This window comes from Geotrypetes seraphini, chromosome 10 (assembly GCF_902459505.1).
Source record: "Geotrypetes seraphini chromosome 10, aGeoSer1.1, whole genome shotgun sequence".
Lineage (NCBI taxonomy): Eukaryota > Metazoa > Chordata > Amphibia > Gymnophiona > Dermophiidae > Geotrypetes > Geotrypetes seraphini.
Window position 1 is genome coordinate 85,929,654 of NC_047093.1, and position 25,212 is coordinate 85,954,865.

General features: G+C 47.0%; 1 protein-coding gene across 2 annotated transcripts in view; it reads left to right on the forward strand.

The window, feature by feature from the left end:
- Nucleotides 1–25,212, forward strand: part of ASTN2 (astrotactin 2) — a 1,902,914-nt gene that overhangs the window by 352,911 nt on the left and 1,524,791 nt on the right. The gene's annotated exons all lie outside the window — the stretch shown is intronic.

The following is a 25,212-nucleotide window of genomic DNA, read 5'->3' on the forward strand; positions in this document are numbered from 1 at the left end:
GGACGTCGAGGGGGGGCATCAGGCTTTCAGGATGGGGACAGGACTTCAAGGGGGGACAGGCAGATCTTCAAGGGGGACAGGCAGACCTTCAAGGGGGACAGGACTTCAAGGGGGGACAGGCAGACCTTCAAGGGGGGACAGGCAGACCTTCAAGGGGGGACAGGACTTCAAGGGGGACAGGCACGGAGAGGCGGGGCAGTGCACCGAAAGTCAGGGCGGGTGAACGGTGAGTCGGGGCAACCAGAGGAGAGTCGGGGCAGTGCACCGAAAGTCAGGGTGAGTCGGGGCAACCAGATGAGAGTCGGGGAGGGCGAAAGGAGAATCGGGGTGGCCAGAGGAGAGTCGGGGAGAGCGAAAGGAGAGTCGGGGCAACCAGAGGAGAGTCGGGGCAGTGCACCGAAAGTCAGGGTGAGTCGGGGCAACCAGATGAGAGTCGGGGAGGGCGAAAGGAGAATCGGGGTGGCCAGAGGAGAGTCGGGGAGAGCGAAAGGAGAGTCGGGGCAACCAGAGGAGAGTCGGGGCAGTGCACCGAAAGTCAGGGTGAGTCGGGGCAACCAGAGGAGAGTCGGGGCAGTGCACCGAAAGTCAGGGTGAGTCGGGGCAACCAGAGGAGAGTCGGGGCAGTGCCCCGACAGTCAGGGTGAGTCGGGGCAACCAGAGGAGAGTCGGGGCAGTGCACCGAAAGTCAGGGTGAGTCGGGGCAACCAGAGGAGAGTCGGGGCAGTGCACCGAAAGTCAGGGTGAGTCGGGGCAACCAGAGGAGAGTCGGGGCAGTGCACCGAAAGTCAGGGTGAGTCGGGGCAACCAGAGGAGAGTCGGGGCAGTGCACCGAAAGTCAGGGTGAGTCGGGGCAACCAGAGGAGAGTCGGGGCAGTGCACCGAAAGTCAGGGTGAGTCGGGGCAACCAGATGAGAGTCGGGGAGGGCGAAAGGAGAGTCGGGGTGGCCAGAGGAGAGTCGGGGTGGCCAGAGGAGAGTCGGGCAGCATGCGCGTTATATGCCTGAGCGCGGTATAGAAAAGTTTTTGTACATATCATCGTGATTTCTGCGCGCTATACCCCTGTGCGCGTTTTACAATGGTGCGCGTTATATCCGCGAAAATACGGTAATTGTTACTCTGAGATACAGAGGATGATAGAGACTTCAGGGAAATGCTTTTGATAAAAACTGTTGAAGACTTTAAAAATTCCTGAGATTTATAGGATGTGTTAATTTATTTTCTTTTCTCTGAGGCTTTTCTACAAGGATTATGCTGTCATTATCATTTGTTGTTATATAGAAAATGCCTCCACGATAGGAACTGAGAATGCTCAGTTCACATTCTGATATCTGTTTGGGTTCTTCATCAGAATTGTTCTATGTTTAAAATGGTTTCCGCATTCTAATCATTGCCTCAGGAGCTATCAGAGCTGCAGTGTTGTTGATGACAGAAAAAGATCAATCAGTCCATTCAGTCTGCCTAGTCCAGGGATAAGCAACCTCGATCCTTGAGGACCACAATCTTGTTGTATTTTCTGGATTTCCCAGTGAATATGCATGAGATCTAGTTGCATGTACTGCCTCCATTTTATGCAACTAGATCTCATCCATATTTACTGGGAAAATCCTGAAAACCCGACTAGGTTGCGGCCCTAGAGGACCAAAATTGCCCACTCCTTTGCTTAGTCTATTCCTATCCACCCTTTTAAGGATATATTTCAGCCACTAGGCATAGAACATGATCATTAAAAAGTATCTCTGTATGTCAAGCACAGTTTGTCATCTTCGTCTGCACAGTTCCATTGAGGGTAGGTGGGTATGCAATACCATCTATCTAGTTCATACCCAGTATCCCTCCCTTTTGATGTTTATGAAGCCCAGAAGCTTCTTATAATCTAAATCAGGGGTGTCCAACCTTTTGGCTTCACTGGGCCGCATTGGCCGAAAAAAATGTTTCTGGGGCCGTACAAAACACTGCAGTAAGACACAGGAGGGAGCCAGCCAGAAGATAAACACCCAGGGGTAGCAAAGGAAAACACTGCATCGCCCTTGACCAGGGCCACACAAAATACTTCACTGGGCCATATGCGGCCCTCGGGCCGCAGGTTGGACACCCCTGATCTAAATAGTCTGTTTCTCCAAAACAAAGATTGGATGTGCTATGAGAACATTAGAAAGAATCTTTCAGTCCACTTTCACATTTATGTCTTTTTTTATGGGTAGATTTTGTTGCTGCCTATAGGCCATGATGTAATATAGGTTTTTATAAACTAAAATGGCCACTATGTTAGAACACATATGCACATGTAAATAGCATAATTTGCACATGTATTTCGCATGTAACTGTAAAAACCCCTTCCAGAAAGACACCATTTATTCATGCAGAGATTTGAAGAGGACATGGTTTAGGTGGGATTAAAACCTGCACATGTATTCTCCATTTCACAACAGGAATACACACATATGATGAATAATGACCACATCAGGGTTTATACCGGCTCAAAGGTATGCATACATTTTAAGAGTGCTCGTTTTCACCAGCATTTTACATGAGGATTAAGGGAGTCATTCTCCTTAATCTCATTGTTTGCTTATTTATAAACATTTTTCTATGTAAACTACATCAAGAAGGTGTTCAGTTTTAAATAAATAAGAAGAAAATGATCTCCATAGTAAAAACAGGAAAGTCATGTTCAATCAAGGTCTCAGTTAAATTAGAAATGTTCATAATTGCCTTTCATCAGCAGACAAGGGACTATGAATAGACCTCATAAGAGATTTATTTAATTCTTTTATTCCATTTTCCCCCAAAGAACTCAGAACTTGTTTTAGGAATACCTCACCTCAACCATGCAAAACTATAGCACCAAACCAATGCTCTAGCTTTCCAGATAACTTCTGGCCTATACCTGAATATGTAATATCAGCTGGGGTTGGATGCCAAGATATAGACTTAAACATCATGGCCAGTGTTTGAATTCAGTACCGACTGTGGTGTATTAGTAAGTTTGTGCTTAACATAGTAACATAGTAACATAGTAGATGACGGCAGATAAAGACCCGAATGGTCCATCCAGTCTGCCCAACCTGATTCAATTTAAATTTTTTTTTTTTTTTTTCTTCTTAGCTATTTCTGGGCGATAATCCAAAGCTTTACCCGGTACTGTGCTTGGGTTCCAACTGCCGAAATCTCTGTTAAGACTTACTCCAGCCCATCTACACCCTCCCAGCCATTGAAGCCCTCCCCTGCCCATCCTCCTCCAAACAGCCATACACAGACGCAGACCGTACAAGTCTGCCCAGTAACTGGCCTATTTCAATCTTTAATATTATTTTCTGATTCTAAATCTTCTGTGTTCATCCCACGCTTCTTTGAACTCAGTCACAGTTTTACTCTCCACCACATCTCTCGGGAGCGCATTCCAGGCATCCACCACCCTCTCCGTAAAGTAGAATTTCCTAACATTGCCCCTGAATCTACCACCCCTCAACCTCAAATTATGCCCTCTGGTTTTACCATTTTCCTTTCTCTGGAAAAGATTTTGTTCTATGTTAATACCCTTTAAGTATTTGAACGTCTGAATCATATCTCCTCTGTCTCTCCTTTCCTCTAGGGCAGGGGTGCCCACACTTTTTGGGCTTGCGAGCTACTTTTAAAATGACCAAGTCAAAATGATCTACCAACAATAAAATTTTAAAAAAACACAACGCACACTGTACGCATAGAAAATGTTAATCATCATTCCTATTCCAGGGTTTTTCAAAGAGGTCAAAGCAGATGACTCTATGCACTATCACCTCAGTAACAACCATACAAAAATAGACAAAAATATACCCCCCTCCCTTTTTACTAAACCACGATAGCAGTTTTTAGAGCGCAGGGAGCTGCGCTGAATGCCCAGCGCTGCTCTCGACGCTCATAGGCTCCCTGCGCTAAAAAACTCTATTGCGGTTTAGTAAAAAGGGACCTTAGTGTAAAATATAGACAGCAGATATAAATTGAGACACATTTCGATCACTAAATTTAAAATAAAATCATTTTTCCTACCTTGACTGGTGATTTCATGAGTCTCTGGTTGCACTTTCTTCTTCTGACTGTGCATCCAATCTTTCTTTCAACCTGTATGCTTCCTCTCCTCCAAACCTCATTCCTTCCCCCAACTTTTCCTTCCTCTTCCCTGCCCTTTCTTTCTCTCTGCCTCCCTTTCCTTTTTTTCTGTTTCTCTTCTTTCCTTCTGTCTCCCTGCCTGCCCTTTTTCTTTCTTTCTTTCTTTCTCCCTGCCCTCCCCCAAGACACTGCCATCGGGGACCAGGACCCAAACCGCCACCAATAACAGGCCCGAAAGCCGACGCCAATAACACGCCCAAAAGCCGACGCCGCCCCAACCTCTCCCTGCTTCGGCCGACCAGCATCGCGAGGAACTGTTGGGGGAAATGCTGCCGGGTCCTGCCTTCGCGGAAACAGAAAGTAGGCAGGACCCGGCAGCAAGAAGAGGAAATCCTTCACTAACCTGTCTCCCGCCTTAGCCCGTAGCGAACGCTTGCTTCAGGGCTCTCAACATGTGCGTGCAGGCTTCCCTTCTCCCCCCCCTCCCCCTCCCAGGGTATAACTTCCGGTTTCGGAGGGAAGAGAAGAGAAGCCTGCACGCACACGTTAGAGCCCGGAGCATAAGTTTGCTAGGGGCTGAATCTCCAAGCCGGTTTTTTTGGGGTTTTTTTTTTAATGTTCAGCAGCGGCAGGCTGTTCGGCCCGTAGATCAGGACGGCAACACGAGTGCGATCGACTCGAGTTGCCTTCCTGAGCTACTGGTCGATCGCGATCGACGCGTTGGGCACCCCTGCTCTAGGGTATACATATTCAGGGCTTCCAGTCTCTCCTCATACGTCTTCTGGCGCAAGCCTCCTATCATTTTCGTCGCCCTCCTCTGGACCACCTCAAGTCTTCTTACGTCTTTCGCCAGATATGGTCTCCAAAACTGAAAACAATACTCCAAGTGGGGCCTCACCAATGACCTGTACAGGGGCATCAACACCTTCTTCCTTCTACTGACTACGCCTCTCTTTATACAGCCCAGAATCCTTCTGGCAGCAGCCACTGCCTTGTCACACTGTTTTTTCGCCTTTAGATCTTCGGACACTATCACCCCAAGGTCCCTCTCCCCGTCCGTGCATATCAGCTTCTCTCCTCCCAGCATATACGGTTCCTTCCTATTATTAATCCCCAAATGCATTACTCAGCATTTCTTTGCATTGAATTTTAGTTGCCAGGCATTAGACCATTCCTCTAACTTTTGCAGATCCTTTTTCATATTTTCCACTCCCTCTTCGGTGTCTACTCTGTTACAAATCTTGGTATCATCTGCAAAAAGGCACACTTTTCCTTCTAACCCTTCAGCAATGTCACTTACATACATATTGAACAGGATTGGCCCCAGCACCGAACCCTGAGGGACTCCACTAGTCACCTTTCCTTCCTTCGAGCGACTTCCATTAACCACCACCCTCTGGCGTCTGTCCGACAGCCAGTTTCTGACCCAGTTCACCACTTTGGGTCCTAACTTCAGCCCTTCAAGTTTGTTCAACAGCCTCCTATGAGGAACTGTATCAAAGGCTTTGCTGAAATCCAAGTAAATTACATCTAGCATATGTCCTCGATCCAGATCTCTGGTCACCCAATCAAAAAATTCAATCAGGTTCATTTGGCACGATTTACCTTTTGTAAAGCCATGTTGCCTCGGATCCTGTAACCCATTAGATTAAAGGAAGTACACTATCCTTTCTTTCAGCAACACTTCCATTATTTTTCCAACAACTGAAGTGAGGCTCACCGGCCTGTAGTTTCCTGCTTCATCCCTGTGACCACTTTTATGAATAGGGACCACATCCGCTCTCCTCCAATCCCCAGGAATCACTCCCGTCTCCAGAGATTTGTTGAACAAATCTTTAATAGGACTCACCAAAACCTCTCTGAGCTCCCTTAGTATCCTGGGATGGATCCCATCTGGTCCCATCGCTTTGTCCACCTTCAGTTTTTCAAGTTGCTCATAAACACCCTCCTCCGTGAACGGCGCAGAATCTACTCCATTTTCTCGTGTAACTTTGCCAGACAATCTCGGTCCTTCTCCAGGATTTTCTTCTGTGAACACAGAACAGAAGTATTTGTTTAGCACATTTGCTTTCTCCTCATCACTCTCCACATATTTGTTCCCAGCATCTTTTAGCCTAGCAATTCCATTTTTTATCTTCCTCCTTTCACTAATATATCTGAAAAAATTTTTATCTCCCTTTTTTACATTTTTAGCCATTTGTTCTTCCGCCTGTGCCTTCGCCAAACGTATCTCTCTCTTGGCTTCTTTCAGTTTCACCCTGTAGTCCTTTCTGCTCTCCTCTTCTTGGGTTTTTTTATATTTCATGAACGCCAACTCTTTCGCCTTTATTTTCTCAGCCACTAGGTTGGAGAACCATATCGGCTTCCTTTTTCTCTTGTTTTTATTGATTTTCTTTACATAAAGGTCCGTAGCCATTTTTATCGCTCCATTCAGCTTAGACCACTGTCTTTCCACTTCTCTTATGTCCTCCTATCCTAACAGCTCTTTCTTCAGGTACTTTCCCATTGCATTAAAGTCTGTACGTTTGAAATCTAGGACTTTAAGTATCGTGCGGCTGCTCTCCACTTTAGCCGTTATATCAAACCAAACCGTTTGATAATCGCTACTACCCAGGTGAGCACCCACTCAAACATTAGAGATACTCTCTCCATTTGTGAGGACCAGATCCAATATCGCTTTTTCCCTTGTGGGTTCCGTCACCATTTGTCTGAGCAGAGCCTCTTGAAAGGCATCCACAATCTCCCTACTTCTTTCCGATTCCGCAGACGGAACATTCCAATCCGCATCCGGCAGGTTGAAATCTCCCAACAGCAGAACCTCCTCTTTCCTTCCAAACTTTTGGATATCCACAATCAGATCCTTATCAATTTGCTGCGATTGAGTCGGAGGTCTGTAGACTACACCCACGTAGATAGAAGTTCCATCTTCTCTTTTCAGAGCAGTCCATATCGCTTCTTCCTCTCCCCAGGTCCCTTGCATTTCGGTCGCTTGGATATTGATCTTTACATAGAGAGCTACTCCTCCACCTTTATGACCATCTCTGTCCTTCCTAAAAAGATTATATCCCGGTATGTTTGCATCCCATCCATGTGATTCACTGAACCATGTCTCTGTGATAGCAACAATATCTAGATCTGCCTCTAATATCAGGGCTTGATCATGAACTTTGTTGCTTAGACTGCGAGCATTTGTGGTCATCGCTTTCTAGCTATTTTTCAGCGATAATCTCCTTTTTCGTATGGATTTTTGTGTCGTTTCACTTTCCGTTGCAATACTAAGAAATGAGTTGCTGATATTGCTTATGTTGCAGCCTTTACTACTATCACATCTTTTCTTTTGCCGGGGGTGGTCTCTATAATTGTCCTTCGTACATATACCACCCCCACCTTCTAGTTTAAATGCCTAGAAAAATATTGTCTAAATTTCTCTGCAAGGTTTCTTTTTCCTGCTGTAGTAATATGTAGCCCATCAGTGCAATATAGCTTCTTGTCCTTCCATGTACAGTGGTGCCTCGCATAACGGACGCCTCGCACAGCGAACGCTGCGCACAACGAACTTTATGTCTTGATTCGTACAACGAACTTCGTTTCACACAACGAAGTCGCCCGAGCTGCATCCTTCCGCGCAGGCACTGCGCTTAACTGCCCTCTCTCCGCCTGGCTCCCTCTTGCCCCCCCCGACTCCCCGACACGATCGGGGCAAGAGGGAGCCCAAGCCCTCTTGCCCCCCCGACTCCCCGACACGATCGGGGCAAGAGGGAGCCCAAGCCCTCTTGCCCCCCCGACTCCCCGACACGATCGGGGCAAGAGGGAGCTCAAGCCCTCTTGCCCCCCCGACTCCCCGACACGATCGGGGCAAGAGGGAGCCCAAGCCCTCTTGCCCCCCCGACTCCCCGACACGATCGGGGCAAGAGGGAGCCCAAGCCCTCTTGCCCCCCCGACTCCCCGACACAATCGGGCCAGGAGGGAGCCCAAGTCCTCCTGGCCACGGCGACCCCCTAACCCCACCCTGCACTACATTACGGGCAGGAGGGATCCCAGGCCCTCCTGCCCTCGACGCAAACCCCCCCTCCCCCCAACGACCGCCCCCCCCAAGAACCTCCGACCGCCCCCCAGCCGACCCGCGACCCCCCTGGCCGACCCCCACGACACCCCCAACCCCCTTCCCCGTACCTTTCTGTAGTTGGCCGGACAGACGGGAGCCAAACCCGCCTGTCCGGCAGGCAGCCAACGACGGAATGAGGCCGGATTGGCCCATCCGTCCCAAAGCTCCGCCTACTGGTGGGGCCTAAGGCGCCTGGGCCAATCAGAATAGGCCCGGGAGCCTTAGGTCCCTCCTGGGGGCGGGGCCTGAGGCACATGGGCCCAACCCGACCATGTGCCTCAGGCCCTGCCCCCAGGAGGGACCTAAGGCTCCCGGGCCTACTCTGATTGGCCCAGGCGCCTTAGGCCCCACCAGTAGGCGGAGCTTTGGGACGGATGGGCCAATCCGGCCTCATTCCGTCGTTGGCTGCCTGCCGGACAGGCGGGTTTGGCTCCCGTCTGTCCGGCCAACTACAGAAAGGTACGGGGAAGGGGGTTGGGGGTGTCGTGGGGGTCGGCCAGGGGGGTCGCGGGTCGGCTGGGGGGGCGGTCGGAAGTTCTTGGGGGGGGCGGTCGTTGGGGGGAGGGGGGGGTTGCGTCGAGGGCAGGAGGGCCTGGGATCCCTCCTGCCCGTAATGTAGTGCAGGGTGGGGTTAGGGGGTCGCCGTGGCCAGGAGGACTTGGGCTCCCTCCTGGCCCGATATTGTCGGGGAGTTGGGGAATCGGCGGGGCAAGAGGGCTTGGGCTCCCTCTTGCCCCGATCGTGTCGGGGAGTCGGGGGGGCAAGAGGGCTTGGGCTCCCTCTTGCCCCGATCGTGTCGGGGAGTCGGGGGGCAAGAGGGCTTGGGCTCCCTCTTGCCCCGATCGTGTCGGGGAGTCGGGGGGGGGGGGCAAGAGGGCTTGGGCTCCCTCTTGCCCCGATCGTGTCGGGGAGTCGGGGGGGCAAGAGGGCTTGGGCTCCCTCTTGCCCCGATCGTGTCGGGGAGTCGGGGGGCAAGAGGGCTTGGGCTCCCTCTTGCCCCGATCGTGTCGGGGAGTCGGGGGGGCAAGAGGGCTTGAGCTCCCTCTTGCCCCGATCGTGTCGGGGGTGCCAGGGACCACACGGAGTCACCCACCGTACCACCCGATTCGGGTAAGCGCAGGTATCGGTGGGTGGCTTATTTGCGGGGGGGTGCCTTATTTTACATTTTTTTCTAAAAAGGGGGGGCTGTCTTATTTGATGGCCCTGCCTTATCATCGGGGAAACACGGTAGAAAAAAAAAAAAAATGAACAGTTAAGTCCCAGTTTTTGCCGCTGAGACTCTGCCCTCTCTCACTGTAAAATTAGACTCTACTTAGTCTGTCTTTAAATTTAAAAAATGTGTGTTGTTTTAAAAAACAATTATGTTTTTAGATGTATCTAAATAAAAATAATAACCAAAAATTTATCTTTTTTTATGTCATCTTAGCATATTTTATGCTGCAGAACGAATTATTTTTTTTTACATGTATTCTTATGGGAAAACGCGTTTCACATAACGAACGTTTCGCATAACAAACTTGCTCCTGGAACCAATTAAGTTCGTTGTGTGAGGCACCACTGTATTTCCCCATCCTCCTATGTACCTGAAGCCTTCTTGATGACACCAGGCTCTGAGCCATCTATTAAAGTCCTCTGTGTTTTTCACTCTTTGCTCTCCTTTTCCATATGCAGGCAGTATTTCAGAAAAAGCTAAAGTCTTTACAAAAGGTTTCACGCCCTCACCAAGCTCCCGAAAAGCTTTCTGTGCTGCAAGTGTGGAGTTGTTGGCCAGGTCATTTGTTCCCAGATGGATAACAACATCAGTGTTAAAATCCTTAGTTTCTTCCTTAATTATAGTCAGTATTTGCCTGGAACTCCTGGTAGCTGAGGATCCTGGAAGACATTTCACTATTTTGGTCTCCTCGCCCTGTGTTCCAAGGTTAATGCCTCTGATGATGGAATCCCCCAACAGTAATAGTTTTCTGTTTTTGGCTTTTTTATTTGTACTTAGGGTGCTCTTGTTCTCTTGAGTTTCCTTCATTGGTTCAAGTCCCACCTCCCTTCTGTTTTCCTGAGTATCGCAGTGCACTAGTGGAGCGAAGGAATTCTGTAGAGGTAATATTAGTGAAGGTGGATGTTTCTGTGTTATATGTCGCAGTCTTCCTGAGCCTACTGTGACCCATTTATTCCTGGGCTGTTTTATTCTTTGAGGTAGAGGTGGTAAGTTGGTATGATTTTGTGGAGTGATGGAAGCTGCTTTAATTGTATTCAATTCCTGTTTAAGTTTGCAGAGCTCCTCCTTAATACTGGCAAGTTGAAGACAGATGGGGCAAGCCTTAAGCCTCCAAATAGTATGTCTTGGAATTAAAGCACCACAGTGATTGCATAGAATAAAGGTCATCTTGATTGGTTGTGAAGTGACTTGATTTGAGTACCGTATTTTCACGCATATAACGCGCGCGTTATACGCGTTTTTACCTACCGCGCATACCCCTCGCGCGTTACATGCGTGAGCGCGGTATACCAAAGTTTTAAAACATAGTTCCCACCCCGCCCGACGCCCGATTCACCCCCCCAGCAGGACCGCTCGCACCCCCACCCCGAACGACCGCTCGCACGCGCTCCCATCCGCACCCGCATCCACGATCGGAGCAAGAGGGAGCCCAAGCCCTCTTGCCCGGCCGACTCCCCGACGTCCGATACATTCCCCCCCCCCCGGCAGGACCACTCGCACCCCCACCCCGAACGACCGCTCGCACGCGCTCACACCCGCATCCACGATTGGAGCAAGAGGGAGCCCAAGCCCTCTTGCCCGGCCGACTCCCCGACGTCCGATACATCCCCCCCCCCCCGGCAGGACCACTCGCACCCCCACCCCGAACGACCGCCGACTTCCCGACAATATCGGGCCAGAAGGGAACCCAAACCCTCCTGGCCACGGCGACCCCCTAACCCCACCCCGCACTACATTACGGGCAGGAGGGATCCCAGGCCCTCCTGCCCTCGACGCAAACCCCCCTCCCCCCCAAGAACCTCCGACCGCCTCCCAGCCGACCCGCGATCCCCCTGGCGACCCCCACGACCCCCCACCCCCCTGCCCCGTACCTTTGGTAGTTGGGCCAGAAGGGAGCCCAAACCCTCCTGGCCACGGCGACCCCCTAACCCCACCCCGCACTACATTACGGGCAGGAGGGATCCCAGGCCCTCCTGCCCTCGACGCAAACCCCCCTCCCCCCCAAGAACCTCCGACCGCCCCCCAGCCGACCCGCGATCCCCCTGGCGGCCCCCACGACCCCCCCACCCCCCTTCCCCGTACCTTTAGTAGTTGGCCGGACAGACGGGAGCCAAACCCGCCTGTCCGGCAGGCAGCCAACGAAGGAATGAGGCCGGATTGGCCCATCCATCCTAAAGCTCCGCCTACTGGTGGGGCCTAAGGCGCGTGGGCCAATCAGAATAGGCCCTGGAGCCTTAGGTCCCACCTGGGGGCGCGGCCTGAGGCACATGGGCCCAACCCGACCATGTGCCTCAGGCCGCGCCCCCAGGTGGGACCTAAGGCTCCAGGGCCTATTCTGATTGGCCCACGCGCCTTAGGCCCCACCAGTAGGCGGAGCTTTAGGATGGATGGGCCAATCCGGCCTCATTCCTTCGTTGGCTGCCTGCCGGACAGGCGGGTTTGGCTCCCGTCTGTCCGGCCAACTACTAAAGGTACGGGGAAGGGGGGTGGGGAGGTCGTGGGGGTCGCCAGGGGGATCGCGGGTCGGCTGGGGGGCGGTCGGAGGTTCTTGGGGGGGAGGGGGGTTTGCGTCGAGGGCAGGAGGGCCTGGGATCCCTCCTGCCCGTAATGTAGTGCGGGGTGGGGTTAGGGGGTCGCCGTGGCCAGGAGGGTTTGGGCTCCCTTCTGGCCCAACTACCAAAGGTACGGGGAAGGGGGGTGGGGGGGTCGTGGGGGTCGCCAGGGGGATCGCGGGTCGGCTGGGAGGCGGTCGGAGGTTCTTGGGGGGGAGGGGGGTTTGCGTCGAGGGCAGGAGGGCCTGGGATCCCTCCTGCCCGTAATGTAGTGCGGGGTGGGGTTAGGGGGTCGCCGTGGCCAGGAGGGTTTGGGCTCCCTTCTGGCCCAACTACCAAAGGTACGGGGAAGGGGGGTGGGGGGGTCGTGGGGGTCGCCAGGGGGATCGCGGGTCGGCTGGGGGGCGGTCGGAGGTTCTTGGGGGGGAGGGGGGTTTGCGTCGAGGGCAGGAGGGCCTGGGATCCCTCCTGCCCGTAATGTAGTGCGGGGTGGGGTTAGGGGGTCGCCGTGGCCAGGAGGATTTGGGCTCCCTCCTGGCCCGATATTGTTGGGGAGTCGGCGGTCCTTCGGGGGGGGGGAGGGATGTATCGGACGTCGGGGGGGGGGGGAGGGATGTATCGGACGTCGGGGGGGGGCATCAGGCTTTCAGGATGGGGACAGACCTTCAAGGGGGGACAGTGCACGGAAGTCAGGGGGGGTGAACGGAGAGTCGGGACAGCGCACGGAAAGTCAGGGCGGGCGAAAGGAGCGTCGGGCAGCATGCGCGGTATACCCGTGAGCGCGGTATATCAAAGTTTTTGTGCAAATCATCGTGATTTCTGCGCGCTATATCCGTGTGCGCGTTTTATACGGGTGCGTGTTATTTGCGTGAAAATACGGTAGTCCTGATTATATGGATCTCTATATATGAATAGTGGTCCCTGGGGTTGGTGGGACCATAAGTAAGACTACAAGTAAGGCAGAAATATTGGCTCTATACCACCTAAAACACAGTATTTTAAACAAAACTGCAGGTTCTATCAGTGCTACCCTAAAACACAGGATTTATAACAGATTTTCCCTACTTTAGTCACACTGAGCCACAGGCACCAGAAATATAGGCTCTATACCACCTAAACAAAACTGCAGGTTCTATCAGTGCTACCCTAAAACACAGGATTTATAACAGGATTTTCCCTACTTTAGTCACCCTGAGCCACAGGCACCAGAAATATAGGCTCTATACCACCTAAAACACAGTATTTTAAACAAAAATGCAGGAAGAGGAAATAAGATTTAACAGAGGAAAGAGAAGGATTTATTTTTTTGTGCTTTTTTATATTTTTTTTTAGTAAGAAACAGGGAGGAGAAGAGAAATTAAGCAGATATAATGCTGAAAACCAGTGAAAAGAGCAGAATATGAAATGCTGAGTAACTTAGCTTTTAGAAGTTCACAGGGCAGCCTTGTTTCAGATTTAGATCCTGCCTTTTCAGTGGTAGCTCAAGGCAAGTTTCATTCAGATATGGTGGGTATTTCCCTGTTTTCATAGAGATTACATTATAATTTCCAAATTCAATTTAAAAAATAACAGCTAAAAATTGTGGGTGCAATTTAATTAAATAACAAGCTAATTAGCATCGATAATTAGCTTCTTGACAGGTAATTATTGATGCCAATTAACATCTATCACAAGTTACACACACAAATTTAGGCGTGAGATCCTGCACCTAAATTTTATACACAAGTCAGAAAAGTATGGAAATGGGCTGGGCATGGATGGATTGGGGGCGTTACTTTCAAATAGTGCTTACGTCCAGAAACTGTGACTAAATTTAGGCGTGACCATTTGCACCAAAAAACATGGTGCAAATACCTACGCCTAAATTTAGGGGCAGATGCCTAGATTCTGTTTTTTTGGTGCAAATGGTCATGCCTAAACTTAGTCACAGTTTCTGGGCGTAAGCAGTATTCTGCAAACCGTGCCTAACTTTAAGCATGGCTTATTGAATAGCACTTTTTTTCCAGCGCCAATTTTTTGGGCACCATATATAGAATTTAGCCCTAAATTTCTACTTGAAACATTGGAGGGTTAAGTAACTTGCTCAGAGTCACAAAGGATAGCAGTGGAATTTGAAGCCTAGTGTGTTAGCTCACTGCTCTAACCACCAGACTATTCTTCACTTATGTGCTCAAGCTTTGAAAAATAAAAACCCACAGGGATCCTGCAGTTACCTGGCTAGCTGATATCTTGACAAATTTAATTGCTAGTCTTATGAGCATTCGATATGTTTCAAACTAATTCATTTACCAATGAGAGTGGAATATAGTAGTCTATGAATAATCCATTGTGTGTATGGAATGAATTTGCTGTATTTGCCTGTTTTCTACTTGGTAAAAAATGTACTGAATTCAGTATTGGAATTGAAATTAATGCTACGCATAAGGTGTGAATTTTTTATAAATTGCTAGGATGGAATTCTAGACATAGAAGCACTAGCTAAATGTGCAGCACTGTATTTTGGGTATCATACTACACAGAATGCACAGATTACTTTACAACTTGATATAAACTGTGAATATTAGATGTACTACAGTTAATGTATTTGACAGATACTAACAGCTAAATAGACGCAAGAAACAAGGTTTGAATATTGGATGTTGTATAATAAATAGGCTTTATGTATAGGCAAGCGTTGGGACACAATATAACTATATTTCATGTCATTGTTTCTAATAGACTGTCTGTACAGCAGAGGATACAATGTAACAATTAAACATTTCTAACTTGGGTTGCAAATGTTTCTCAGCTCAAGGGCATTTTTAATAGCAAAATAATACTTGTTTTTTTTCTTTCTTTATTTTTCTAATCTCTCCCTGATGAGACATAACATTAATTACTGCAGTTAAAGGGAATCCAGCTTCCATTACTCTCACTTCTTAGTTGGAGTTGCTGAAATTTATCTGCAGCTGGAGAAAAGCTTGCAAATATTCCATGTTTTCTTAAATGTCAAGTAGAAAGGCATCGATATTTATGTTATTATGCCTGTTTTGTTGTGTTATTTTCTTCTTCTTCATAATCTAGCTGTCATTTGGATTTAATTTTGTTGTTTCCTTTTCTGTGTAAGTAAATCTTATCTCTTTTGGATTAAAATTCAATGAAAGTCACAGCAGCTCGAAACCTTACCAGGCTGCAGCAATTAGTGTTCATTTGGCTTGATAAATTGGAACGCTCCCCGCAAACAGAACTGGAGTTGATTTCAGAAGCAATAATTCTTGTATTAAGTCAATGATTCCAAAAATGATTAAGTGTGTTGTCATTGCTGTGTTTGTCATCTGTCACTTCAAGGATCCAGGCATATGCCTGATATGATTTAGCAAGATTATTGAAGCTGCATGTGTCAAAACATTTAAAAACACTAATTATTCTTGCCCTGTAATTGCTGAATTCAAGGGACGTGAGATCCGTTTGAGTTGTTCTCCTCTATAATTGCTATCTTTGGTCATTAGACATCTTTTCTGATTGCTGATTCCTGTCCCTTGGTAGACTCCTTTTATGACACTCGTGCTTATTTCTGGTGTTTTGGGTTCCCTTCTGAATGTGCTGTCAAACCAGGCATGGTGAATGAAGCCAAGATCCTTGTTTCAGCCAGACACCTGGCTTGCAGTCATCTACTGAACGAGCACCTTCTGCCATGCCCTATCCCTGAGAGACTGTGGCAGACCTTCAAAACATCTTACCATTAGTTGGCCCAGCTGTCAAGGAAATTGCTATTATTTCCTCCAGCAACCATTTAAATGAACAGAGAGCACCGACAGAACGCACAGACCTGATTTATCAATAATTTTTCCCAACATGTACAGAGGGGTTAAGAAATCATTAATCTATATAATAAAATGGTAGCCCGCGCATGCGCAGTTGCAAAACGTGTTCCCTGATCCCTGTTCTGTCGCGCTGTGCCAGCTTAATGCGCATGCGCGCATAATACGTCACCATACACGCGTCGCAAGTGCGGGACCGCAGCCAACCAACGATCGCCTCTACAGCGGAAACGCTGGACCCCAGCGCTGGACATCCTGCTCTCCTGTCGGCTCCTCTCACGAGCCGCACCAGCGTCGGGGAAGGCTTCCGACGCTGGCGGGGATCGAGAGGAGCCGCGGCGCACCTCAAGGGGCGGGAAGGGAAGCGATTCAAGCAGCCTGTGGAGCACTCTCCACACGCTGCTTCGGGGCCTTCTACTGCCCTGATTTGCTCTGCCGCGTCTCTGATGATGTCATCAGGGACGTGCCAGAGTAAATCAGGGCAGTACACGGCCCCGAAGCAGCGTGTGGAGAGTGCTGTACACGAAAAGTCACCGTGCCTCAGAGCGGCCTGCGAGGTTCCTTACAGCCGGTAGGCTGTTTTAAAGAACAGAAGCCGCATGCTGGACAGGGGGAGCAGATAAGAGGGTCAGGGGGAGAAAGTAAGGAGTGCTGCTGGACAGGGGGATTAGGGAAGAGGAACAGAGGAGCAGGTAAGAAGTGCTGCTGAGCAGGGAAGAGGGACTGGGGAGCAGATAAGAAGTGCTGCTGGACAGGGGGAGCAGGGAAGAGGGACTGGGGAGCAGGGAATAATTGTTGCTGGACAGGGGGAGCAGGGAAGAAGGACATGGGGAGAAAGTAAGGAGTGCTGCTGGACAGGGGGAGCAGGGAAGAGGAACAGAGGAGCAGGTAAGAAGTGCTGCTGGACAGGGGGAGCAGGGAAGAGGGACTGGGGAGCAGGGAATAATTGCTGCTGGACAGGGAGAGCAGGGAAGAAGGACAAGGGGAGCAGGTAAGAGTGTCAGGGGGAGAAAGTAAGGAGTGCTGCTGGACAGGGGGAGCAGGGAAGAAGGACTGGGGAGCAGGTAAGGAGTGTTGCTGGACAGGGGGAGGTAAAAGGAAGGGAGAAAGCCTACTGCTGGACAGGTGGAACAGGCAAGGGCTGATGGTGGACAGCCGAGTAAAAGAGAGACAGAAAGCGGCCAAGGAGAGAGAAAAAGAAATAAAACCACACACACATATATATTCTAGCACCCGTTAATGTAACGGGCTATAAAACTAGTATCTGTATAATATGGTATTTTTCAACCTAGTTTTCTTTTTAAAGTGGCATTAGCTGTTTTAATTGCAGAGACAGACCCAGCATTAACCATGTGTTTTCTTTATGTTGCTAAAAAGAAAATTTTAATAATTTTCCCTCCATATAACAGGAACTAAATTAAAGCACCATTTGTACATTTAAATATGTAGAATAATGTCATTCAGAGGGGTAAGTGCACTCTTGTGCATGCAAATGTCAGCATACTTAACTGCCATTCTGTACAGTGAGAGATTAGAGAAACTGGGCCTATTCTCTCTTGAAAAGAGGAGACTGAGAGGGGACATGATCAAAACATTCAAGATAATGAAGGAAATAGACTTAGAGAAATTGTTCACCCTCTCCAAGCTGGAGAGAACGAGAGGCTCTCAGGAAGAGTTTGGAACTGGTTTCAGGGTTTTTTAACCAAAAGATCATATCAAGTGGTCTGCGATGGGAAACACTCCAGTTCTTTGAAAAATCCTTCGGGGGTACCTCAAGGTTCCCCTCTATCACCCACCTTATTTAATATCTACATTTCATCTTTAGGACATCTATTACAAAAGTTAAACCTAAAATACTACATATATGCTGATGATATCTCTATTTTAATTCCTTTGAATAATGTGACCAATGAAATTTTAGAACATATTTCCCATATCATGACTGAAATTGAACAGTGGACTATCAATTTTAAATTGAAATTAAACACAGAAAAGACAGAAAATTTCTTTGCAAGCCCAAAGGATAAAATTACCAGAACATCATTACATCTAAATGATCACGATTACCCAATATCAAAAACCATAAAAATATTAGGAGTCACATTAGACACCCACTTGACCATGATCGAACACACAAACTTGGTGGCAAAAAAGTGCTTTTTTGCACTATGGAAATTAAAAACTATTAAAAAATATTTTGACCCTCTATCTTTTAGACTACTGGTTCAGTCATTGGTTCTATCCACATTGGACTACTGCAACATCTTTTACTTGGGTATACCTTAAAAAAACTGTGAGAAAATTAAGAATAGTGCCATTCACTTAATATTCAGACTAAAGAAAAGCGAGCATGTTAGTCCCTACTACAGACTGCTACACTGGTTGCTAATGGAAGCACGAATAGTGTTCAAGTTCTCGTGGTTTTGCTTTAAACTGGTGTGGGGATTGGCCCCTACCTATCTCTTACCACATTTCAAGCTACACATCCCCACTAGGACAACCAGAAATTGTAATCTTTTTGCCTATCCAAGGATCACTGATTGCAAATACAGGTCCTTTCTGGACAGAACTTTCAAGTTTCAAGCTAGTAAACAGAAGACCTGGCTAGGTAATTACATCAACAGAGTGACCCTGGGCGCATTTCGGAAAGAAATTAAGACAGCACTGTTTGATATATTTATCTCTTAATCAGATACCATTTTAAAACTATTAACATCATGCTGATAACTTTGAGAAATATGTATATTTTTTTTTTTACTAATTGTACTCTGTAGTTCGCTGACTGTTCAGTGACATCTTCGCTATTTGTATTCTGTAATTTGCTGATTGTCCAGCTCTCTTCACTGTAAACCACCTAGAAGTCGCAAGATTGTGGCAGTATAGAAAAAAAATAATGTTATTATTATTAATAAAGTTAAAAGGGGATCGATTCTGTATAAATGTAAGGAAGTTCTTCTTCACCCAGAAAGTGGTAGAAATTTGGAATGATCTTCCAGAGTCTGTTATAGGGGAAAGCACCCTCCAGGGATGCAAGACAAGATTAGACAAGTTCCTGATGAACCAGAACGGATGCAGGTAAGGCTGAACTCAATTAGGGCACAAGTCTTTGACTTAAGGGCCGCTGCATGAGCAGACTGCTGGGCACGATGGACCACTGGTCTGACCCAGCAGTGGAAATTCTTATGTTCTTATGTAATTATACTCTACAGTGTATAATAATATAAGGGGATATTATTATATAAGGGGAGGGACATAGGCATGTCATAAACATGGCTGACATTTACAAGGGATGCTTACAGAATGCTGCATTTAGTCATGCCTATTTAACTCCCACTTTTACAAAACTGCGCAAGAGGTTTTTAGTGCCGGCAAGCGTGCTGAATGCTCACTGTTCCAGCAGTCATAGAGTTCCTATGAGCATCGGAGCAATGCAGAGCATTCAGCTCGCTGGCTGGTGCTAAAAACCTCTTGTACGGTTTTGTAAAAGAAGGGGGGGGGTAAGTCATCCACGGGCTTGGTGTAAATGTACATATGTACCTACAGAGCACCAATGCTGGTTTAAACTAGTATTCTATAAGTGTGCATAAGTGTTCTTACAGAATAACTGTGCAAATATAGTATTTAAAGACTTGTGCCCTTTAAAAATTGCCTCCTTTATCAGCTGCAATTAATGGATGCTTTTGATCTAGCACAAGTTTTTAAAGTATTAACTCAAACACAGTGAGGCAGGCAGGAAGGCCATTTGTATTCCTTGGAATTCTCATGCACCTTGAACTTATTCTGAAAGAGAATTCAAGTGTTACAAATGCTTAGTAGATTCACCTAAGATGTTCTTTTCCATTCCTGAAGAACTATAACACAATACCTTTATTACATGATCCTAGTGCTTCTCACATTAGCAGAGTATATGAACATTCTGCAGTTTTTCCCATGAAGCCCTTAGGTTTGCTCTTGCATCTTAGTCTGGGGAGGTGGGGGGGAGGGGGGGGAAGGACACACTTGTAAGGCGTAAATTGCAGTAAACTAAGCGGGAAGTGATGAACGTGTGAATAAGGGGTTGATATAGTGTGCTCAGGAAGGAACAAATGAATCTGTAATGTTATAGAGAAAGAAACAATTTAAAGCAGGCAGGAAAGGCTTCTTTCTGCCCACTTAAATCACCCGCAGTTGACCTGCTTCTGATATTCAGCAGCAGTTAATTAGGTAGTGCCACTTAATATTGGCTCTGGCCGACCGATCTTTAAAAAGTAGTTTGGTCAGGGGCGGTATTGGGGAAGAGTCAGCAGTTATGCAGGTGTGAGCAATAAGTGCTGGGACCTGTATAGCTAAGCAGCTAAAATTAGGACCAGATCAAAAGCTGTCATAATTTTAGCCGGTACTGAATATCGGCCAGGACCTGCATAACTATTGAAAAGATGCCTTGTTCCCTCCCAGTGCTTACCACAGGCAGCGTCCCTACCTATCTGTATAGATTCCTCCTTAATTCAAACGGATAGTAAAATCCAACTTCTTGGAGTCATTTTAGACAAGGACCTCACTTTTCACCAACAAATTAGTGCAGTTATGCAGAAATGTTTTCATAAGCTTAGGCTCATCCGCTCTATTTCTTATTTTCTTGATCCCCCCTCTCTCAATATTCTAATTCACTCCTTGTAATTTCAACCATTGATTATTGTAATGCTCTTTATCAAGGTATAACCAAGAAAGAACTCCGCTGTCTACAACTATTGCAAAACACTGCTGTCAAATTAATCTTTCATGCCAAAAATTTGATCACGTCATTCCTCTCCTCCGTAAAGCACATTGGCTACCTATTACTCATCATCTCACTTATAAAATACTCCTCACCTTTAAAACAAAAAACTCTAACCAACCAGCATTTATAAATAAACTTTTAATTCCATACTCATCATCCAGGACCCTCCGATCTAACAATCAAAACCTACTTTCCATTCTGTCAAAACGCGAACTGTTTTACGATACTACTCGTAAATCCATTTTTGCTGGCCTACATTTAGGGTGCTTCTCACATCCTAGGGATACACTAGGGCTTCCTAAGCTCACCTAAGGCTACTTCCGGGTGAAACCACGCCCACACCTAGCCTTGGGTGAGCTTAAGTGGGCCTATCCACCTCCCTAGGCTCAAAAAAATGCCTACAATGTAGGCTGATTGCCTCAGGGTGTGTGTGTGTTGGTTTTGTTTTGTTTTTTTTTCAAACATGCATCCTGATTGTCTGGTTAGATAGCGGTAGGATGCCTACAGCTGCCTATAAATGGAACACCATTTATATAATTTGCCCCTAAATGTTCATCAATTAAAATTAAAATACAATGAGGGGCATTTTCAAAACATATGTCTAAGTCCAATTTGGACATATGGCGCTAGACATCCACAGTCAACAGTAGGAAAATGCCTATTTTTGAAAGGCCAAACTACCATACGTCTAATATATATATATATATATATATATATATACCGTATTTGCCGGCGTATAAGGCGACTTTTCAGTACCTTAAAATCTTCCCCAAAGTCGGGGGTCGTCTTATACGCCGGGTACTGTTTACATGGCCTTACTTTACATTAGAGAGCTGCACGGGGACGCCCCTAGGGTCGCGGGGATCCCGTGGGGACGCCCCCTAGGGTCGCGGGGATCCCATGGGGACGCCTCCGAGGGTCGCGGGGCTCCTGCGGGGCTGGATGCTCAGTCTTCTGGATGTACGCGGCTCTTCTTCTCCCTACCTTCTCTGCTTGCAGCACAGAGCCGAACGGAAGTCTTCCCGACGTCAGCGCTGACGTCGGAGGGGAGGGAGGGCTTAAACAAAGCTTAAACAAAGCCCTCCCTCCCTCCGACGTCAGCGCTGACGTCGGGAAGACTTCCGTTCGGCTCTGTGCTGCAGGCAGGGCAGATAAGGAGAAGGAGAGTAGCCTCGCGGTACCAAGAGAGAGGGGCGGCCGCCCCGCCCCGGTTGCAGCACAGCCGGCCAGGTTCCCTTACTTTTGTGGCACTTCCCCGACCGACCGATAACAGCCCGGGTCCGACAATCCTCCCTGCCCTGTAGCCGCGAATCTAAATTACCTTCTTACAGCAGCTGTAAGAAGGTAATTTAGATTCGCGGTTAAAGGCAGGGAGGTTTGTCGGACCGGGGCTGTTGTCGGTCGGTCGGGGAAGTGCCACAAAAGTAAGGGGACCTGGCCGGCTGTGCTGCACCCGGGGCGGTAGAGAAGGTGTGCGGAAGAAGGGGTAGTCTTATACGGCGAGTATATAACAAAACTCTATATTTTAACTAAAAGTTGGGGGGTCGTCTTATACGCCCAGTCGTCTTATACGCCGGCAAATACGGTATATAAAATGCTCTATCTGGATGTCCAGGTCATTGGGATTCCCAGACCACTTTGAAGTCTACCTTTATACACATTTTTAACCAAAATTTTGTCCAAGTCTCAAATGCCCTGAACAAGACCATTTGGATGTGGGAGAGGCCAGTCCTGTAATGGAATGGCAACACAGCAGTGGGCCTCCTTACAGGGCACTGCTGTGAACTTCACATTAAAGGTGCCAGATAAACATCTCACCAGAACTCCCTTATATATTATGGTGAGCCCCCCAAAACTCACTATACCTACCTGTCTACAACCCCAATAGCCCTTAAGGCTGCAGGTGCCCCTATAGGGCAGTAAAGTACAGTTTGGGGGGGGGTTTGTTGGGCTCACATTTTCCACCATGAATGTAGTGGTTAGAGTGTCTTATGTGACTTGCCCACTCACCAGGCTACTTAAAACACACACCTGTGTGCAGCTTTACTAGGCTTTTCTATGCCAGGTGCTGATGTTCTGGAGACAGGTATGTACATATATATTCTGATCTTTATTTGTGTGAGGGGGGTCTGTGAGCACTGGGAGAGTGTGGGGTGTCTTACCTTGATGCATTCAGGGTCATCTTGTCAGTTTGGGCAACTTTGTGGCACTTAGACTCTTCTAAAACAGGTCTAGTTCCAAACATATAAGTTCTGTCCAGGATGTCTTGCAAAATGTTTGATTATCATAGCAAGGCGTCCATGTCTAACCCGCCCTTGAGATCACCCATGCCCATCTCGTGCTCTGAACATAGAGGCTGGAACACTTCGCTAGATGTATAGAAAGACAGTTTTGATTATTGGCACTTGAACATCCTGGCGATTAGGACGTCCAAGTCCTTATTTAGGATGCTTTTTGGATGTCTATGTCATTTGATTATGGGCCTTAATGTAAATAATGACACCAATGGTCCAAAACATAAATGAATTAAAATGAATACAATAGTGTTGAAAACTAGAACTAAAAACATTAACAATATAAAAGACAAAGATTTCTCCATAAACCACGATACACTGAAATGTAATGTTAAATGACCAAGCCAATCAATGCCATAAAGGGCCTTCCTAATCAGACTGAACAGTGTAAATAAATTGTTATGCAAATGTGTTTATCTGAATGCACATTGCACACATTAAAATTATGTCTCTGGTATTACATAAGTAAATAAAGCACATTATGAATAATGACACTAAAAATCATAAACATGAATGAAATGAGTATTACAATAATATTGAAAGATCAAAACTGAAAAATTAAAAATATAAATAAAATAAATTTTCAAATAAGAAATCATACATTAAGGGGCTCATAATCAAAACTTAAACTTATCTAAAAACCCACCCAAGCTGGCACTTGGTCATCCTAAAAGATGGGTCGTCCAAGTGACGATAATCGAAATGGCTTTTTGAACGTATCCAGCGACATTTTACCTCAAGACACAGAAGAACCCCGAACCCTTTTGCCTTCTCCCCACTCAAAGGCACACAGCGCAAGAAAATGTTTGACAACCTTCTGGCAACACAAGCAGCAAAACTCGACCATTCCATCTCTAACCTGCTGATGACAACGCGTGACCTCAAAACATTCCGAAGAGAAATCAAAACCATGCTTTTCAAAAAATTCATCCAAATATCTTAACCCCTCTTCACCTACCTCCAGATAATTCTCCCCTATAAAATCCTCCCCAAATCACCTACCAAGTAAACAGATCCCTGAAATGTATCGTAATCTTACCTACTCCAAATGTAATCTATTTGTTTATATCACACAGTTCTGCACTGTCAATTTGCTATCCAACTTGTAAATCCCCTCGGAATCTTTCCAGCTATATCTCCTCTGTTGTTAAAAAAATAATAAAAATAAGTGTATCTTCACTGGAAAATGTCCAGTCAAATCTTTTGTAATCCGCCTTGAACTACAAGGTATAGGCGGAATAGAAATCCGTAATGTAATGTAATGTAATTTTAGGGCTCTGAATCCCACTTTGTACCCAGAGCTGGAAAGAGTGTTTCTGGAGGAGTGGTTAGGGCAGGATGTGGGCCAATCTAGACTTAGGGCTCCTTTTCTGAAGCTGCGTTAGGGTATTAACACACGGAATAGCACGCGCTACATTGCCGCACGCGCTATATGCTAATGCCAGCATTGAGCTGGCGCTAGTTCTAGCCACGTAGCGCGTGATGCAGCATGCGGTAATATCCTAAAAACGCTAGCGCACCTTAGTAAAAGGTGCCCTTAGTCATCCTGCAGGGATAATCAAATGTTTTACAAGATATCCTGGACAAAATTTATACATTGTGAGTTAGATGATGTAAAAGCAGGTATAAGTGCCAGAAAGGTATCTAAAGTGACCAGATAACCACTGCAGGAACAAAGTAAATACACACAGACACACACAACTCCCCCCATGTTCACTTCGCACCCCCACAAAGTAAAGAATTAAAACGTACATACTTGCCTCCGGAACATCAGCACCTGCTATAGGAAAGCCTAGTAGAGCTGTACAGAGGTGTCATAAGTAGCCTGGGGGGGTGAGCTACTGAACCTTAGAGAGGAGGACCCAAGCCCATAAGATACTCTAACCACTACATTAATGATTGAAAATGTGAGCCCACCAAAAAACCCTAAAACCATACTCTACTGACATATAGGTGCCACCTGCAGCCAAAAGAGCTATTGACTTGTAAACAGGTGGATATAGTGGATTTTGGAGGTATTTTGGGAGGCTTACCATAACCTATAAGTGAGTTCTGGTGAGATGTTTATGTAACACTGTTTTGTGAAGTTCACAGCAGTGCCCTGTAAAGTGCCCCTTTGTTGCCTATTCTGGGTGGCTAATCCATCACAGTGCTGCCCCCTCCCACATCTATAATAAATGGTCTTGTTCTAGGTATTTAGGACTTGGACAAATTTTTGGTCAAGAATGTGGTATAAAGATAGACATAGTGGTGGTCTGGATGATCAAATGCCTAGACGTACAGATTGATTTTCGGGAAAAAAAAAAATGTAGACGTACTTTTCAAGAATGGACATTTTGCCGCTGCTGACTTTGGGTGACTAGCAGCCTATGTCCAAATCTGAGATAGATGTTGTTGTTTTTTTTA